We start from the raw sequence: 14115 nt of genomic DNA on the forward strand, positions 1-14115 counted from the left end.
ATCATGTTTTATAATGGCAACTGGTATGACTGTGAGTCGCGTTCAGAAAAATCCGAATAAGTTATTGTTAAATTGAATGTGATAAAAAACATAAATACGTTAACTTTTTTAGCATTGAAGCTATAACACCCTTCACAAATACAAAATATGGCTTACAAGAACATGATTTTTTTCGATCAGTTTGTATGGCAGCTATATGCTATAGTGACTCGATCACAACAATTTCACCGGAGATTACAAATTTGCTGTAGATAATAATCCGTGCCAAATTTCGTGAAAATGTCTAGTCAAATGAAAAAATTTTGCAGGCAAGCAATTGATTAAGTTAAGTCGTTTGTATGGCAGCTATTTGCTATATTGGTCCGATTTGAAAAATTGCTTTGGAAATTACACCATTGTCTTAGGTAATAATTCTTGATAAATTTAGTGAAGACTGCTCGCCATAAAAAAGGGCTTTCCATACAAGCAATTGATTTCGATCATTCAGTTTGTATGACAGCTATGTGCTGATGTGGTCTGATATCGACGATTCCGACAAATGAGCAGCTTTTTAGGGAGAAAAGGACGTGTGCGAAATTTCAGATCGATTTCTTAAGAATTAAGGGACTATTTCATATATATGTAGTGTATAAAGACAACCTGGCCTGAGTAAATCAATTGAGCCAGTTATGCTGAACATTGTATTTGGGATTCGGACTTTGATAGAAAGATGTTAGAATTTTTAATTTTTAAACAAAGCACTAACGTTTATCTTAGATGTTTGTTAAATATTTTATAACCTTATAAAAAGAAACCCCTGACGGTATTTACACACATACACTGCTCCGTACGAGCGAAATTATACCACATACACAAGCACGCCAAATCCACCAATAAACACTTTCGCACCCGCTCGTGCGGCAGACGAGAAACGCAATTAACTGAAAGACCGCAAACAAAATACTTCAATTAAATATTTTAAGTCAAAAACAATTTCTTCTGCTCTTAATTATGTCGCGCAGCATTCAGCTGACTCACAACGCCACATTCCTCTTGAATCCCTATGAAGGCATTGTTTTCGCCAACACCACACCTGCGGCGAAGGACCGCAACAGCATCGACATAGCGTGAGTGGAACTTAAAGTTTTTATTTTTTTACCAAAGTTTTTAATAATCTTTCAACAGTTACAGACGCACCGTTGTCAGATTGTTAATTAAATCGGTGAGTATAATTTTGGTGGCGCTGCTCATCCGGCAGGCGTCGACAAAGAAATGGACTCAGCTGCGTTGCTGGAATCGAAGTGACAGGCGAAATAATGAGGGCAGATTTCGTGGGTAAAACGTGTTCTTTTCATTTATTTTATTTTTTTTTGGAGTTTTTTGCCTGTTGGCGTTGATGAACTTAATTTTACGCATTTTTGATTTTATCATTAAGTTAACGCGACTGCATGAATGTCGAAAAAACTTTGACAAATAAGGGAATTAATATAGTTTTTGATACAAAAGCTCATCTGGAGGTCTTGATTTCATTATTTGTCAAAATTCAATTAAGGGTGCCAAATACACACTTAGACTAAGAGAAAAAACCAGGTATGCCAAGTAAATAAGCAAAAAAAAAAAAAAAATGTTTTCGTATTTGAGTGATGCTTTATTTCAATAGAGCTAAGAATTTTATCTTTAAAAATATTTTTTCGACATTGCAGTTAAGTTTAAGGAAGTTGTAAATTTGGTCCATTGCGTTTACGAGTGATTGCACAAATTCACTGTTAGCTGTGCAGAAAATAAGAATTTGCCTTAATTCTCAGAACTTTAATGAAATTGCGCCAAGTGGCAAGTATTCAGAAATAATAGTGGTTTAAATTTCATAGTTTAAGTTATTTTTATTTTTCATTCACAGAAAACAGGTTTTGTGAAAGCAGTTACCTTTTAGACTTAATCATCGTTAAAGTATCGCACATCCTTACCTGCAACGACATAGAAAATTAATTTCAATTAGTGAGGAGCAATTAAATATTTGATGTGAAAAGATATAATATAAAAACTGAGTTACTTTAAGATATTTTATTTGCAGATTTTTGTTTTATAAAAATAACACTGGTCTAAAGTTATTTGGTTGCCATAGCTCTAAGCTCAATTTTGGATATACAATTTGTGCACACAGTTATTATTTTATTTCCATTTTACTTTACAGAAACCAGAAAACATGAAACAAAACAACCAAAATCTGTTTTTGTTTTTTTGAAAAATAGCATTGCATCGAAGTTTACAGAGAGACAAAGTTCTTTTATAATTTTTCAGTCGAGAAACTTCTTCTAAGAACAACCAGTATGACTTTGTGACGAGTCCATCGACATTGATAAGATCTTCCGTCACTTATAGATTCTAGTTGAATCGCTCTCTCTCTTCCTCACTATAAAGTACAAAATTATCCGAAAATTTATCAAAAGAGTCTAAATGATAATCAAATGCTACTATAGTCTGACAGTTTGTCAACATACGAGGATTGTTCAAAAAGTATACCGAATTTTGTATTTCTTAAGAAAGTGTCTATTTATTCATGAATATCAGGCCCTTTATGATTAGACGAAAGCTAACTTTTGATCTTCCACATATCGGGCATTTCTGGCGGATTACTTCGCGCAAACTATGCATAACTTGCAGGCAATGCTCTTTAATGATTGCACGATCTTTTGGCAAGAACTCATAACGCAATAGATAAAAACTGTTAGCAAAACATTCAAATTCAACAATTCAATTCGATTGGCGAGCTTTCGTTTCCGCGTCATAACCATACACACATGACTCGTCATCAGTTAGACCGTTTAGTGCAGATGTGGAAGAAAGAAGACGAACCAAAACGCGTCGAAACATAACAGTTGGCAAACACTAACTTCTTCTTTATTGGCGCTTCTTACGCGGTTATAGCCGAGCTAACAACAGCGCACCAGTCGTTTCTTCCTTTCGCAAGATGGTGTCAATTGAAGATTCCAAGCGAAGCCAGGTGTTTCTTCAACTGTTTTTTCTAACGGAGTGAAGGTCTTCGTCTCCTCTGCTTCCTCCAGCGGGTACTGGTTCGAATACTTTTAGAGCTGGAGTGTTTTCGTCCATTCGGACGAGATGACCGAGCTAGCGCAGCCGCTATCCGTTCATTCGCTTAACTACGTCAATGTCGCCGTATATCTCGTACAGCTCATCGTTCATCGATCCTAAATCTTCCGCAAAACTTTTCTCTCGAACACTCCTAAGGCCAACTTATCAGATGTTGGCATCGTTCATGCCTCTGCACCATATAGCAGGATAGGAGTAATGAGAAATTTATAAGGTTTGGTAGTTATTCGTTGAGAGAGGACTTTACCTTTCAATTGCCTACTCAGGCCAAAGTAGCACATGTTGGCAAGAGTGATTCTGCGTTGGATTTCACGGCTGATATTGCTGAAATTGGTGTTGATGCTAGTTTCAAGCTAGACGAAATTATCTACGACATCAATGTTATGACTGATAGATACAAATTTGGATTTTGCACTTATAAGACTCAAAAGAAGAAATCTTAACAATAACATGTTCTATACTGAGACACTTTTGTTGTTAATCATAATGAACATTAATTGTGCGCAGAGTGTCTGCCACTTTTTCTTACATAACTTGCAAGGCGCTCGATATTTGAAAATTCCATTAAAAACGGTAATGTTGTTACTGCAAAAATAACAGCTCAAACAAGCGCCGTACATCAGAAGCATTTTATTGAAATTTGCGCAGACTTACACAGAGCGTTTGGGTTAACGAAATTGACAGTGGGTGGCTGCGCGACTGGGTGGCGAGGCGCTCAACGGTAATATTGGTTCCGGCGTTGCACCGAATGCATCAAATAAAATATCGCCGGCTTTATTGTATGTGAGTACGAATACTAAGGGAGCAAGCAGATGGAAGATGTTTCACGCATACATATGCAGAGAGTGACAATGTTGAAAGTAACCTTCGGTGACTTTGAAATACTTTCTCCTTAAGCAGCTATTATGCGAAGGAGTGCAAGTTGAGACGTGCGCCATTAACAATGCACGGTTAAAGACTTTATGTTTGCTGCACACACACACACTTACATAGTCATTGGCTTGTGCCGCCAACTACTGTACTGTTTATTAACTTCACTGCGACTGCAATAGTCTTAAGCGGGTAAGAAAATCTGCTATAAAATATGAGCAAAATGCCAGAAGATAAAGCAGCAGAAACAAGAAGAGAGCTAGAAGAATGCGGTGAGCAATGGCTATGCGCTCGAATGTGTGATGCAGCGGTGGGGCGATGAATTTCAATCACGCACGCAATTTTATCACGTCTCAGCGCTATCATGCGCTAACTCACTTATGCGCACAAGTGTCTGTGGAGGAATGATGTATGCCACATCCGCAGAGGTGAGCAAGAGAGAGTATCTATTGTGTTGTTCGGCTAAGTGTTGAGGAAAATTAATTGGTCACTGTTGTGGGGCTCGTGCAAGGCATGCCGAAAATTGCATTTGTGCCACGACAGGAGGCGCAAGAGTACAAGCGGCCAGTCAGGAACGTTATTGCCGACAGCACTATGCGCATGCATGCGTGTCCTCCGGCATGATGGCATATTTTGTTGTCGTCATTCGCCTCAAAGTGCACAGTTGACATTTGCTGCGGCCACTTGACAATAGAGTTCATTCAGCTTTGTCAATGTTGCCAGCAGAAGCTGCAACGCATTATATAACCTCAACTGCAGCACGTTTACGCTAGTCACCGTTGTGCATAAGCTATTTTGTGTCTACGTATCTATGGATTTCTGTGCATTGTTGCTGTTTTAGTGTCATTCGCCTAGGGCTATGTTGCAGGTTAATTTAATGCAACAACACGCATCACTCGCAATGCCTTGCAGCGGCTTTGGGTTACTGCAACCACTTGCGTTGATAGTGATTAGCGGTGCTGTTGGTAATGAAGTTGTTGGATGGGCGCCTGTTTGTTGTTGCTGCTCCGGTTATTCAGTTGCGGCTATTTGTCACCATTTGCCGCATGACCGCTGGCGCAGCGAAGCAGCAGTGTTAAACGTGTGAGTTTAGTTAGGTCGCTTTAAGGGACATGCAGGATTACATAATTCTATTAGCTATGTAAATATAAATTTGAAATTAGGTTTGGTTTATTCAGCTTAGGCTAATTTAAACAAGCCTCTTATGCTTTACTAGTCTTTAGTTTGCTATCACTAAGGACCAGCTTCATTTATCATGTAGGATATCAACGCTTTTTACGAAGTTTATTACGATCTAGATGACTACTTCTGAAACTTCCTCCAGAACTTGAGTTCTAGATAATACTGGTCAGAAACATAGAAGGTATTATCGCGTCTCTTATGCCTACTTCTTTGCACTTTCCGACGGTAACACTTATTAACATCCAGCTCGGATGCGAGCCTATTTGGTTGTCACCTGTAATTAGGTCAACAACCGCTCTAGACCGTTTGAGTAAAAAGGATGCGTGCCTCCCTTTGGTGCTCTTGTACATGCGCTTGTTTATTTTGCATGTCCATAGGCATTCTATCTAGTTCTGATGCGATGGTTTTCGCTTTCGGATTTTTTTTTGTATATCCGGATGACCTTTTTGGAAATCTCAGCATTCAGATATTTCATTTCACGGATTTCCCTTATGACCTGAAACCCAATATACATGCATCCGCTTCCCGGCAGGCACTAAATATATAGGCTCTCTGTTTTAAAGGACATTCCCTGGCGTAACGTGATACATATTGGTCTTTTTTATGTTGTTTCCTGCATTGTTAGCGATATAAGCCGCTTTCCCGACCGCAAACACTTCGGCCCGGAATATACGGCAGTATTTTGGAAGTGTGAAGGGTTTACTGAGATCCAGCTCCGTGTTCTTTATTTTGGCACCCACTCCATTTGCCATTTTGGATCCGTCTGTATAAATATTATATGTTCGCGAGTTGCATGCAGCTGCGCCATCCACCCTGCTTTAGTGTGACTTGAAACCTTCTCTATTTTATTCACCAGCTCCTACCAATTGAGCTGTGCGCGAAGGTCCACGTGGAGAGTTCAACTAGTGCCGCCATTATTTCAGCTGATTTTGTTGCCGAGCTTTCCACTATATCACTGTTGTATTGAACTTGTTCCGAGATAGATAAAACTCAAATACTTGTACATTACCTTGGCAAATTTCATAAAAGTTTGAGTCTCACAATGTCGACTGCAACAGAAAATGTATGACTTGGACTTTATAGCTAAAAACTAAACAAGATTTATTTGTTAAAAATATAAATTCTCGGGAAGCTCTTTCCCCCCTTTTGGGAAGTATTTGCTTTCAACTTGTGGACAAAGTGAATTATATGATTCTAATCCTATATAGGAAGCATTCGTGGCCGTCAGACTTGGAGGAGGAAAGGATCGGCTGTCTGATACTGGTGTAGGAAAACTGTTGGAGAGAACCACTGAAAGTTGTATATTGGTTCCTTGAAACTACAGTTATGTCGATTAAGTTTTATAGGGTATACAAGATGGAGAGGTTACATTCTCAAAACAAATGCAACTTGAGAAAGAACGTATTGAGCTTTTAACGGGCGAATCGGAAGTTAGGTAGAAGGTGAGACGAGCAGTCTGCTATAAAGAGTTCTTGATCAACACTAGTTTCAGGATTCTAACCCACTGAAGTACATGTATATCAAGCAGAAGTGGCTGCCATCGAGGTAGTAGTCGATATACTTCTTTGGAGGGACGCTTCCTACGGAATAGTGCCCATTAATGTCGATATCAGAGCATCAAATCTGGTTTAGAGGTCCACTTAGAAATCAATGCGAATTACTGCTTGGTAGACTCGCATATGTAATGTAAAATTTACAATACGTATGTGTGCACGTATGTATGCACCTTGTAACTTTTGGTTTTCGGGAACATCTGGTGTATAGAAGTGCAGCGCACAGACATGTGAAATTACATGCATGCCTGAGAAAATTAATACTCGTCTGTATTGTTGTTCACTGGAGTGTCGAGAAACCGTGCCATTTACACCTTAACTTTTGCCACTGGCAGAAGCTTTTAATTAGTCCATGCTAGCAGAAACCGGTTGAATTTACGAGCATGCCCTGGACATATTGGCAGTTTGGCGTCGCCTGTGGGTGCGGTTTATAGAAATAAGTAAATACGTGAGACAGCAACAGCTGGAAGTGAAAGGGAGAGAGAGAGCCAGAAGCGCTTATAGTTTTATATATATAGAGTGCCCCGTACGAACCAGTTAAAAGCAATTTGAATTATGCCTTTGTAGGTGTGAACATGTCGTTAAGTAAGTATGTTAATAAAATGATATAAAACTATTTGCTCACTAACTAGGAAGCAGTAATACAGAATTTAATAAAGAAATTAAATAAATTGGTGGAATATATTTCACTCAAAATTCTATCAACCTAAAACCAAGCAAGAAAAAACGCTTTTCTCTAATTTCCATTAACTAAGTGGCATGCCACACATCAAATTTTTCAATGGGCTTCGGAGGCTTTGCTCATTGCAGCTTTCAGCGACCTGCATAAATTACCGTCAATGGTGTATATTCAAATACTCGCGCAAATACTCTTTTGTACACTTACTCATACACACCTACATACACACATTTATACATACATGTAGGTCTAAGTAAATACTCCTATAAAGGGGACTGACGCCAGTCGATATAGGCAGGTGCCCTGGAGCGTGTGCATTATAATGAAAGGATGTCGAAAAATTCGAATATCATTGCCAACAGCTGTTAAATGTGCGTAATTTCAATAAGCATTTCAACCTCACTTTCCGCTCCGCTTCCCCCACAACACATTTCATTCCTGAGTGCTGTAGGTATGCGTTGGCATGCACCGAACAGAGTTAAGAGCCATTATATCCCTTTATTACGTTTACGCTCGTCCTTTTCTCTACTCCTACTCCTTCCATTTCCTTCCATGTGAGTTTATTTTTTTCTTATTTGTCTCTTTTTTTATTTTTATTTTTGCCGTTATATTTTTACGTTACTCTCTCACTCGACGCCGCATTGTCAATCGTAGCGTTCGTCTGACAGACAAATATATATTCTTATTCGTATCCCATTCGCCGTTATACCTTTGCCGGTGGTCGTAGATACAGTTGATTCGCCGCTTTGTCGCTGCGCTCTGTCATTTCTATTGTGCGCTCCTCCATTTACAGCAACGATTGCTATTTCCTTTATAGCGAGTGGCTTCTAAGAAAATAATGAGGGAAAACAATAACAAAAAGCAATTGAAATAAAAATAAAATACGCACATATGGCAAGTCAGCAATAGCATGCGGGCTAGATATGCAGGAGGACTCTTCAAGACTCTTATTTAAACATACATATTTGTGTCGAAACCCATGCAAATTCCTTTAACTTCAACAATAAAATTCTTTAAATTGTATTTTGTGCATATTTTTGTGAAAATCCCACAAGCGCTTCACACCCACAACTAGAATGGGTCCACCGTAGCGCTGGGAATGTGTTGGAAAAAGGTTGTTAGAAGTTCAGCGATCCCAACTTATTTCACACGAAACCACAACTTGTGTGTTCGTGCAACTTTTTGCTGCTTGAGATATTTGCTGGTGTGTGTGTGCGCATGTTTTTTTGTTGATTTTTGAATACTTTGTTTTTGAATGCACGATTTGTGTGTCCCCAACGTGCCTGTGGTAATAAAAAGTGACAAGGGCAGCCAGTCAATGACGGCAACAACAAAGTCGAAGACAAAGTCCACCATGGGTCTTTGTGCGCAAAAGTTCTGCAAAAATGGTCTGCCCGGCTGGCATATGTCTGCATGTCGGTGTGTGAAATATTAGACTAGAAGTTCTACTTAAATATTCAAGGACATTGCTTGCTCGTTATTTTGGCTATTCATGCAGGCATTCAAAAGTAATCACACATTAGGTTTGGAAGCCACATCTCAAAAGGTAGTGGTCTGCTTCAATCAAATTTTCTGAGCACAATTAGTATTCGAATGAAATTATTTTGTGTAACTCAGAGTTCTGAAGGAGAGGGTAGGATGAAGAGGAGAAATGGTTTTGCACCTTTACTATCCTCAGCTTAGGTGGCGAGGTACCCAAGCTGTTGATTGAACGGTCAGTGGCTGGTAATGGAATAATTGATGGCGATTGTTTCTCCCCGATGCCCTGGCAATGTCGATAGTATTAAATGTCTTCTCTACGCATACCAGCTCTGTGGGCTATCTCGTGGGAATCTTTTACATCTAACTCGTAGGAACAACAATGAACTTAACTCACAAAAACGATCCAAGAACTACAAACACCATGCGACCAGCGCTCTGACAGAGCCAATAGAAAATATGACTTCAAGATCCTTAACGGAGTCCGACGAAGATACTTTCCTCGCTTTCAGCCATGCGCCGATTAAGAATACTTGCATAAGTGCCTACCATAGAACGCCACCGGCAAACGCAGCGGGTACCAAACCAAGTATCCCTAACATGAACGAACAACCATCCACCTCCAAAAGGATAAAAGGAAGAAATACTTCAATCTGGTATGGAAAAGCCTGTAACACAGGGCATTCTTTGTACTATTTAAGATTTTCAAAGATCAGGCTGCTGACATCTCAGTTGATAAAGAGGACATAAAGTGCCAAAAGAATATCGTGGAGGAATATGAAAGGCATTGACGAGAACTCTTTGTCATCGAGTGCCATAAAACAGAGTTGAGTGGAGATCAACGTCAGATTGTCGAGTCTCGTGTGCCCTACAAAGAGCCTTTTAAACCACGAATACAAGTAAGCTAAATTGACCTCACATTCCAACACCAATGGCTCGGAATTTCTACCAAGCACTTTGGTCAACTTTTTACTACAATAACTTCGGAAGTCTGTTGCTGCGCAAATTTAGTATTTTAGCTCCCAACTCGATAGATGGCGTCCCTGTTGCAATGTCACTTTAAAAGTGGCAGCAAAGTTTTCCAGAAGCGGCTTTTCATGGCTTTTAAAATGCAGTCTGCGGTTGGTTGTTTGTGTTTATAGATCCCGTGTGAGCTATTGAAATTGCTCTGCATATGTTGCTATTCCTGCGAACGTACATGTTTTTTTGTAGATGAAGCGGCATGTAGAAAGTTCACCGAAGTGGCACTTACAGATGCAAACAAGTATTGATTTATTATAGAGAATATTCTAACGTGATTTGTGAGCACTTGGTTGGACTATTTTTACACATACATACGCCATGTGCACAGCAGAATATGTAGATTCTTGGAGATGTATTGTAGGTTGTGGGTGCTGCAATAACACGCTGAAATGAATATCTGATTTATGGTTATATATGCATGACACTAACTAAATATATGAAAATGGAAGAGAAGTATAGTGTTTCTAATTAAAGGAGAATATATTGGCAATAACGATTCTAACGAATAAATTTGCTTCATGAGGCTTTGAAAAATACCATGAAAAACAAATAAAGTATGCAGAGAAAAGGCGCTGTATTCATAACTACAATAGGCTGGGAAAAATTTGCGGAGAATCGCCATATCTGGTTTCAACACAAGTCTGTCATAAATGTGAAAGCCAACGCCGGCATTGAACCGCTTTTGCACTTTTCCATTTTTCTGTGTCATTCTCTTTGGACATTTTCCAACGGTCATTTACCAGCAGTGGCATTGCCAGGACTTCTATTATAACAAATTGCAGTTTAATAGCATTTCAGAGATAACTTCGGCCGCGCTTGGCCGAGCCACTGCCGTCATACGCGCTTCGATGGCTTCAAGCACGATGGCTTCAAGCACGATGGCTTCAAACACAAGCGACAATATCTGGCTGTATGTATGTGTGAGTGTAATGGGATTTATGCGGTCGTTGGGCCTTTCGAAAATTCGATGTTCGCATTCTTTATCATTAACCCAGCGGCAGTGTGAGCCACGTCAAAGAATGTCTTCATTTAATTTCATTTTCTTCATGCCCGCAGCCACAACAAAGAGGAATCACGCTGACAAGCAGAAAACTGAACTATGCGAAAGAAATGGCCAGCCGCTGTAAATGGCGCTTGGTGGCTGAGACAGCACACAGCTGCGGCCCGAGCGCAATAATACTCGAATAATGGTGACTGAGCTTTCCTGCTGATACATAGACTGCATGAGATGCTGTTGTTGCTGTTGCTATTAGCTTTGGGCAAACACTGTTCATGTTGTCCTTCCATTGTCACGCCACATTAAGCAGCCGAACGAGCACATTAAGGTGGAGCAGGGTGGAGCAGGGCGCAGAAAGAGGTAAGCACGAGGCACGTGGGATGATGCGGTTCGTCGAAGGTCGTTTGTGTGTAGCTATGCATGTAGTGCTCGAATCTATTAGACTTTCGGACAGGTTTAGGCAATAAACGATTTTGTGTTTTCCTTTTCACTTCGCTAGGCAGCCACTCTTGAGGCACAGCTGTGCGGCATGAACACAAAAATCTCTATACAAATTGGTTTGTGGGCGCAAATTCAACATCTTTGCGCAACAGCGACAGAGCAGGCAGACATTTCGGAAGGTATCACAGAGTTTCTCGGAATGTGAGAAATCTTGCACATTTCTTCTCATTTATGTTTTTGGATAAGCATCATTTTACACCATCGCCACATACCGATTTCGACTGCGCGTGTCATTTACGGCGCTTTGTTGGTTAGATGTGTTGGATTTTGGTCATTTCGCCACTCAATATTGATGCACGCGACGACCACACACCAATTTGTTAGCATACATCCAGGCGCTTATGCCCTGTATCGATTTTTTTACGGTAAACATTAGAACGTGCTTAATCACATCGTCATAAAGTATTGCGCACTAACTTTGGCCAGCAATTGAATGCAAACGCGCCAAACCGAGAAGCTGGGCCGACATTTGTATTCAAGGGTAACTGGTGGCGCGTGCCGGAATGCGCCCGCTTTTGCGTTGTCTGCAATGAATTCTTCGCATTCACTCGTGCCGAGAGATTTGGCGACTTTACGCCTCGTTTGCTTGCCTCGCGTCCCTCCAACTCGCTGGCATACTTTCGTGCACTTGGCACATACTTGTGAGTAAGTAATGGGCGAATAAAAGGACGGGCATTTCCAAGCAAACTGGCGCCGAGGAAATATGCCGACTTTCATGGCTAAGTGAAAGCAAACAAACAGCTGACAATTGCTGCTCGGGGAGGAGTCAAACGCCGCGCAGATTGCTTCGTTTAGTTGCTATGCCTAGAATCATATTTTTTAGCTTGTCTAACGGTTAACGTTGCAATTATTTATGTAACCGTGTTCTGTTGCAACAAGCGGCGCTTAAGGATGCTGAGTGGTATGTCGCCCGGAGGCGGCAGAAAGGTGAAGCTTAGCGATCAGTTTGTTGTAATCGGAAACCGTTATTTGTATCGCTTCCGGGGGTCGCTGCATCAAAAGTTAAGGCTGCTGGTTTGCTCTGTTCTTGCAAAGTAATGCAAAATGTAATTAATATGGTTACATCATTCCTTGTTGATAAATGGATTTAATAGGAATTTCTCAAGATAGAATCTTGCAATGACATTTTGCTGACAAAGAGCTAAGAAAACAGAGAAAGTGCTTGGCAGACCCGTAGTCTTATTGTAAATAGTAGTAAGTGAGGAGAACTGTGGGTCACTTATGTCTTCGCAAACCTCTAACAGGTTAGTAACCCGTAAAGCTTATAGAATATACAATTTTTGGCAGGAGTTCTATACGGCAATATTAATTTGAAAACTATTTTTTCAAACAAAAATTATAAAATTGTTCAGGTTCAAGATCCACCGAACGGCTTGCTCTTAGCAAAGCTCACATCGCCGTAAAGACAGGCATCCATTGACACTCACGCGGTGAGGTTAAAGACTTTGGAGGAGGCAACTTGTCAAAGTTGCAATACATAAGATGAGATGAAAACATTTGAAGGCCTTCTCGTCGACTGTTCAGTTTTTGCCAGACTAAGGTTAAATCATCTCGGCTATCATACTTTGCGAACCACATCAATAAATTTGTGGTAGAGTCCAGGCGTTTTGTAAATATGCGACGGTCTTTCTGATTCTTACCTACGAAATCTAAACAACACAGTAGACAAGTAGCTGTTCAAGTTGGAGTATTCGTGGCCTCATGAAAAATAAGCTAACCTAACCTCATCAAACTCAACTTAACCTAAATGGAACATACTCACAAAGAGCACTACTCTCAACTAGCTTTGTTAGCAACATTTTGTAAGGGGCTATTATGTAATATATTATTTTAAATGTGTGTCTTTTAAATTTGCCGCCATTGAAGCATTTTAAAATGTAATCTTTACAGAGACTTTGTGCGCCATTCTTACAGCGTTTCCTTCACAGTCACGATTTTTGAGCGAACTTCAATCTGGCCACAAGTTCCGCAAGTGCCTTGCTGGCAACGATAAAAGGTTTTCACTATATTGCCGACAATTCGACGCAGTGTTCCTCTTAAATGCTTTTATTGCGCTTGCGAGGCGATCAAATTTCATACCTTAAAAGCATTTTCATCGTCTATAAGCGCAAGTGCACTGCTTCAATAAAAGCGCAACAACAAATGTTTATGGCGCTAACCGCAATCGGATGTTGTGCACAAATGGCGCGGTTTCACGACAGCCACCTCATGTGGGTGGATAGGTGTGTGTGTGTCTGTGTTGGTAAGCGCTATTAACGGAAGTAAGAGTATTGCTTGCCTGGCATCGGTCCATGCCACACGTTGTGCAACTTTTTATTGCTGCAATTCGTTGGACGGAATTTGCTGCTGTTGCCATTATTTTTGTAATATAACGGATTGAATCTGATATTGGATACAGTGTTATGCTAGTATGTGTTGAGCATGACGCTAAATATTTGCTTGTCATGCTTCGCTTTGAGTGACAGTGTCCAATCGTGTATTTTTTTTTTTTTTTGGGTTTTGCTGGTCACTTTTTGCTGCAGCAACAATAAGCCGATTGGTGAGCGCTCGTGGCTGATGGTTGCATTGATTGGCGTTTAAGCTGCATTGCGCTTGCCGAGAATTCAATTCCATTCTGTGGTGTTGACTGGTCAACCCGGATTACAACAAAAGATGTGAATAGGAAATTATGAGTACTTAGGGGGGATTATTGATTTATTTGGCTGACACGGATTAAATAATATTTATTTTTCAATACCTGTTAG

At 40.2% G+C, this 14115-nt stretch overlaps 2 protein-coding genes and 1 long non-coding RNA gene across 6 annotated transcripts in view; 2 read left to right on the forward strand and 1 right to left on the reverse strand.

Annotated features, from left to right (window-relative positions):
- LOC108971534 (calcium/calmodulin-dependent 3',5'-cyclic nucleotide phosphodiesterase 1C) overlaps nt 1–14115 on the reverse strand; it is a 74381-nt gene that overhangs the window by 57920 nt on the left and 2346 nt on the right. The gene's annotated exons all lie outside the window — the stretch shown is intronic.
- The window catches only part of LOC108971549 (maltase 2-like), a 53130-nt gene that overhangs the window by 4201 nt on the left and 34814 nt on the right, over nt 1–14115 (forward strand). The gene's annotated exons all lie outside the window — the stretch shown is intronic.
- On the forward strand, nt 1007–1769 carry LOC108971586. Of its 3 annotated transcripts, none has more exons than XR_001993553.1 (3): nt 1007–1106; nt 1165–1569; nt 1683–1769. It is a non-coding gene; the product is annotated as an uncharacterized LOC108971586 (long non-coding RNA). The 3 variants fall into 3 exon arrangements; XR_001993555.1 differs by having other exon boundaries at nt 1165–1314; nt 1415–1769; XR_001993552.1 differs by having other exon boundaries at nt 1165–1769.

The sequence above is a fragment of the Bactrocera latifrons genome, unplaced genomic scaffold (assembly GCF_001853355.1).
Source record: "Bactrocera latifrons isolate USDA-ARS-PBARC rearing strain unplaced genomic scaffold, ASM185335v1 scaffold_109, whole genome shotgun sequence".
Taxonomy (NCBI): domain Eukaryota; kingdom Metazoa; phylum Arthropoda; class Insecta; order Diptera; family Tephritidae; genus Bactrocera; species Bactrocera latifrons.